The sequence below is a fragment of the Bacillus rossius genome, chromosome 2 (genome assembly GCF_032445375.1).
Source record: "Bacillus rossius redtenbacheri isolate Brsri chromosome 2, Brsri_v3, whole genome shotgun sequence".
NCBI lineage: Eukaryota > Metazoa > Arthropoda > Insecta > Phasmatodea > Bacillidae > Bacillus > Bacillus rossius.
Genome location: NC_086331.1, coordinates 127250794 through 127256793, shown reverse-complemented (window position 1 = coordinate 127256793; position 6000 = coordinate 127250794).

Here is a 6000-nt window from a genome sequence, read left to right as displayed (position 1 = left end):
CATAAAGCCATAAACTGACAACGTAAATTTGAAAAGAAGTCGATTACTTAAAGATCGATAGTTAAGCAAACCGTTAATTAGTGGTGATGAATCGTTCGTGTACGATTCATTTAAAAAGATAAAATCTTTAACGAATGCAAATAAGTCGTACACTAAGTAGAAAATTGGTTCTTTGAAAAGTCCCTTTCTAAGAAGCTGATCACGATTCCGGGGGAATATAAAATATTGTGAGAACGAGAGGTGTGAACCGGCCAGTATGATATAGGTTCATTAAATGACACATTACATCGGGAGTCAGAGTACCTAGTCAGTAATCGCAGTGGGTACATGTTCACAAGAGCAAACAATAAATATTAAAGAAAAGGGATAACATAAAAGTAAGTGAGAGTGGGGGAAAGCGACTCAACAAGTATTTTTTTTTCCTAATGCATTAAAATTATTATTCATGTATTTTTTACTAAATTTATCTGTGAGATTTTAAAAACGTATACATGCAATTTTTTGTAAAAGTTATTATAAAGTTAGACGTTTGGAATTTTAGCTATCTTAGCTGACCAGATCATGTCAACCAATCAGGAGACAAATCCAGGCAATTAGACATAATACATGCAATTTTTTGTAAAAGTTATTATAAAGTTAAAGAATCCCTACAAGTAATTTTTTTTTCGTAGTTAGAAAAGCCAATTTATTTGGAATTTCTTTCAGTTAGTGAATTCTGCTACCAAATTATCACTAATAATTTTTTATCAGGTGAAATTTAGACAAAAAAAATATTTACTACTCAGTCTATTACAATGCCTTGAGACAGATGAGAAACACCAATATGTTGCCGTCATCCGGGTTCTCGTGTTCGAGACTGGGCGTGTATCCTAGAGGGGAATTTGGCTTGACGCCGACCGCCAATGCTCCTCTATGTCGCATAGACCGCAATGCCTCATCAACGTCTCCTAGAAGCGTGTGCACCGAACGCGCCCGTGCGCGCAGCTAAGTGTAGTGCGTGCGTCGAGGCGATCGCCGTGCAACGAGTGCTGCGCCGGCGGAAGGATCCGGCCGGGTGTGGCATATCCTTCCGCCGCACTACAACAAATTGTTATAATTATGTTTTTCCACAGGATTTTATTAAACATTATTTTTCATTAATTAATAATTCAGTCTTTGCAAAACCATGTTTCACCGTGCGATTTGTCCCGAACCTGGCCGGTTCAGTTTCCCGCGAAATTCACACGTTTCCGCGGGAGGGCTGGCGGGGGAGGGGGGTCGCGCGCGGCGACACCGCTAGTGTCCTTCGAGAGCTCAACCAGGCCGGCAGCCTGCGTGCAACGCGGAACCTTCAACCTTTGCATTCACCGACATGTAGTTTTCCATAGTGTAATTTCTTTTCAACCTTTTGTACAGTTCCGCGGTCGGCCTAGATTTACCATGAGGTACTTAACTTAATTCAATCAGTGCTCCGAGATGAGTGCTTTACGTCATACGTAAGTACTGTGGGGAGAGTATGTGGTTTTACGTCGGCGCTTCACGCCCAACCTAGCCTACAGGCTACTTAGTTTTGGCCCGCACGGGGCAGCCAGCAGGCGACACGTGCCATCCAACTTAATAACGATTCAGTCCCTGGGACACACCTAGACACCACGTAGAGTCGCCGGAGACACGGGCCTACGTGTTGCTAGCCCAGTTTATCAAGTGTAATGTGTTAGTGGAATAGTTGTTCTCCTAAGTGTAATTCGTCATGTCAGGGCTTATGTATCACCGTCGTACGGCAGTGCGCCACCAAACTTAATAACGATTCAGTCCCTGGGACACACCTAGACACCACGTCGAGTCGCCGGAGACACGGGCCTACGTGTTGCTAGCCCAGTTTATCCAGAGCTAGGTATTAATGTAGTGTATTGTGCTTCAAAATATCGTGTGCCATGTCAGAGTGTCTTTTGTAACTTTCGCGTCACGTATACGAGTCTGCCCCTCACGCGCATAAGAATCGTGAGCCGCCACTGAGGAAGTGAGCTGCGCGTGTGACTAGTCGCGTCGGGCAAACCGTTACGGCCAGAACGGGCAGCACCATGTATTGGGCTGTGCTGTATTAAATTCACCAACTATCTGAAGAGGTTTTGTGTTATTATTCAGGCGTCCCGAGTGGCCTCAACAGCTCGGGGGGCCCTACTGCGTTGACCCCTACCTCTAGCCACAAGGCCGAACCTTCCCTGAGAACACGAACCTAACAAAATCACGTCTATATAATCGGAGGTAGCGGGGACGGCGTCAGGCTCTTATTGAAATTACGTTCCGGGAGGGCACCAGGCTAGCTCAACGGCTAACCAAATGTGGGTCTTGTGGGTACGTTGCCCCTGCGTGGCCCACTAGGACTGTCGGCGGAGTTCGTGGTTGGAGGGGCCCCTAGCTGGTGTAGGGAGGCTCAATTCAATAACAGACACAAACTCGAGGTTTAGATGGTCGCTGGCACGTCGCGCACAAGGGGTGCGGAGTGGCCGTTTAATTAGATGAATTATTACAGTCACAAATTACACTTCCACTACACTTGCACGTCGCACATAGAATTACCCTACAAAGTTACAATTAGTCTAATATGAGTGCTCTGATGCACTGTCACTATGTTAAGCCCTCATGCCAGTCGAGGTTAAGGGGGAGGTTGATTGGAGGTGGCCAATCCCGAAAATTGTTAACTAGGCGGTGTCCGGATTCACTTGTGGGAATCGCGGCCTGCAGTTAAACTAGGCACAAAGTTTACTCGTAGTTGTCGGTGCCTGTGCACTCGACTTTAGCGAAAGTTCATTGTTAGCGGTAGTCGGCCCGTGCCATAAAGTGGACTACCCTGCGGAATGTCTCTTGTGGGGAGTTTAAAACTTAAGCGGCTGGGTTAAGCCCTACATCGTAAAAGGATCGGGGATGCACGAGGAGTTAACGTAACGAAGCAAAGTGATTTAGTTTGAATGACTATATTTACCAGAAGTACTGTTCGGTGTGAACAAAGGATGATGGCTCCCCGTGGAATGCACGTCCGCCCCGATCTGCGAGTCGCTCGGTACTGGCGTCTGGCCTTGGCGCGAGGGAAGGTCTCAGCGTTCTCTCGCGCCAAAGTTGCTAAAGTTCTGTTATTCGGAAATTATTTAATAACAAGAAGCTGAGAGTGGCTCTAAATTCTACATTAAATATTAATAATCAATCGGATTGGCAGATACTCTTAATAATTATTGTTAACTAATCTACGTACATTTAAGTTTAAATAATAAGAGTCACACCAGAGACTGTTCGTCACTTGTTGACTGCTCCAGTGGCTAGTTACACACAAAAATCGGGGAGGTAATATTTACATTAACACAACACTATAATTAATTAAGGCTGAAGGCCGCAAGGGGGCACTCACCAACTTGTTAATGTAAGTTCACACGTGAGTGACTCGGGCACTCCTGCGTCGCACTTTCCTTAGGCGGGGGTTTTTAATTACTACTGTGGTTATTATTAAATTATGTTTTGTCATGTCCACCAGTTTGGCCTCGGCTGGTATGATAGCACAAGCCCCAAGTGCGCCACCCATCCTACATAATCTATGGGGAGGAAAGTTAGTTTGCCACCCGCCCCTAGATGGCAGACAAAGGGGAATGTAAATTAAGGAAACTTTGTCTACCTGCCCAGCCTAATTCAGGACAAATATGTAAATACCCAGTGTTGTATCAAGAAGCCTTTAAATTATACAAGTGAATGTAAAGAGCATTGTAATTCGAATATGTATGCACAGGAAGGGTACAGATGTGCACTCCCTGATGAATATGTACATACATTGTATATTTACTCTGGCTGAGCTAAGCCAGGCAGGAAAGCTCTTCCCAGTAATTTCTGGGTAGATGGAGTGCGCTGGTTTCCCTTCAAAGGCATAGAATTGTTCAGGGGAATTTTTGCAAGCTATTTGAAGCAAATCAGTGCACTTTCGGCTTTATACTAACTGATTTCCTTTCAGCGATTTTAGCGAGCTGCCGAGACTTGCTGCTGCAAGTTCCTGAGTCGACCACCAGGAGTGCTCTTGTCGTAGATCTAGCTCTTAGCACCTAGATCCTCTTCTTGTGAGTGCTGTGTGCTACCGAATCGTAGCCTATAGGGGAGGTCGAGGGGGGGATCTGGAATGGATCCCCACCCGACGACGCCGAACCTGGGCGGAGACAATCTCGGTCCGAGGCCTTCGGCCGAAGCCACCATGTTGACCGACCGACCAACGCCGACGAACCCTTATGGACGACCAGCGAAAGCAACTGCATCTTCGCAACCATCGACGACGAAGCTGACCGCGCCTGGTGTGGCGGCCTCTTCCGCGTCGGGGGGGGGGGGGGCTCTGCCTTCGCCCTCGGCACCGGCGGGGGTCCGCCCCCAGAGCGCCAACATCAAGGTCAGCGACTCGAAACACCTCGCCGGCATCGACCTGTCCACTATTCCGACTGCTACCTCGTCTCCTACTCTGTCCGTCTACACCACTACCACCACCACTGCCTCTATCACCTCGCCCATCGTGACTGCCGCTCCCTCCTTACCCGTTCTCGTCGTTGACGCGCCTTTGGACCCCATGGACACCGCCGCTCCAGCTACTTCAGACGACGACTTTGGGTTCGTGAAGCCTCGGAAGACCACCAAGCGGCCTCTCCGCGACGTGCTCTCTTCGGATGACGCCGTCCCAGTGGAAAACCGCTACGGATCCTTATCCTCCTTGCCTGACTCTGACATCGACGACGCCGCATCATCTGCTCCTCCTCTCACCGCCAAGCCTCGTCGTACCCAGCACCCGAAGAGACATAAGACTGTTGCCGCGCCGCCCCAGCCTCAACCTTCTACATCTGTCTCCCCTCCGCAACCTCAGCCATCCACGTCTCAGCGGCCGGCCACCTCTGCTCCGTCTGCACCTAAGCCGCCTCGCATGCCACCCATTGGCATTCGCTCCTCGCCGACCGCTCAACCCTTCCTCCACATCAAACACTTGCAGTCCTTGCTCACCGGTCCACTCACCGCCACCTCCATTAACGATCGTACGTCTTTCTACACTGCTAATCCTCACGACCATCAGTTCCTCTATGACCACCTCAAGAGACATGGCTACCAGCCCTACACCCACCTGCGTCCCGACGAGCGCACCGACCGTGTTGTGGTCAAGCGCCTGCCCTCCTCCACCACCGCGGACGAGGTCAAGGAGGCTCTCCTGGACCTCGGCCTCCCGGTGGGCACCGTCTTGCCGCTCCGCACCTCCGCCGACTCAACAACCCGGCCCTTCCTCGTCTGCACCAACGGACTAGGGGAGGCGACGCGGTTCCTCAATCTGAAGACGCTAGGCTGCTGGGTGGTGACCGTATAGCGCTACCGGGGCTCTGGGAGGGTACCCCAGTGCTATCGGTGCCAGTCCACCGGACATCCATCGACACGCTGCGAGCGGGACCCCAGGTGTTTCAAATGCGCTGGGCACCACTGGTCGCGAGACTGCACCTCTACGACTAAAAAGTGTGTCAATTGCGACGGGCCGCACTTTGCTACCTCGACGGACTGCCGTGTCATACAGGCATACATCCGACGACACCCGCCGCGACCTGCTGACCCGACGATGACGACCGACGCTCCGCGCCCGTCTGCTCCGCTCCCTTCTGACGTTCGGACTTTCCCGGCCCTGCGGACTCCTGCTTGGCAGGGCCACGACCCGCCTTCCTCCTCTTCCCGGGCACCACCTCTTGCTCACCTCCCCTCATCCTCTTCACAGAGGCCACCCGCCACGTCATCCACTTCCACTCGCCCCGCCGATGCCGACTCAGACGACACTTCGCTGACATCCATGTTGAGGGAACTCATCACGCTCATCCGCCACTACCTGCCACTCATCCGCCAGGTCCTGACAGCGCTTTCCCGTGCCCAGACCCCATCGGAGAAATTTGAGGTGCTCCTCCAAGCCCTCCTCAATTTCTTTGATGAATCACGCCCCACCCCTTAGTATCCTTATCTGGAACACCTTCTCCC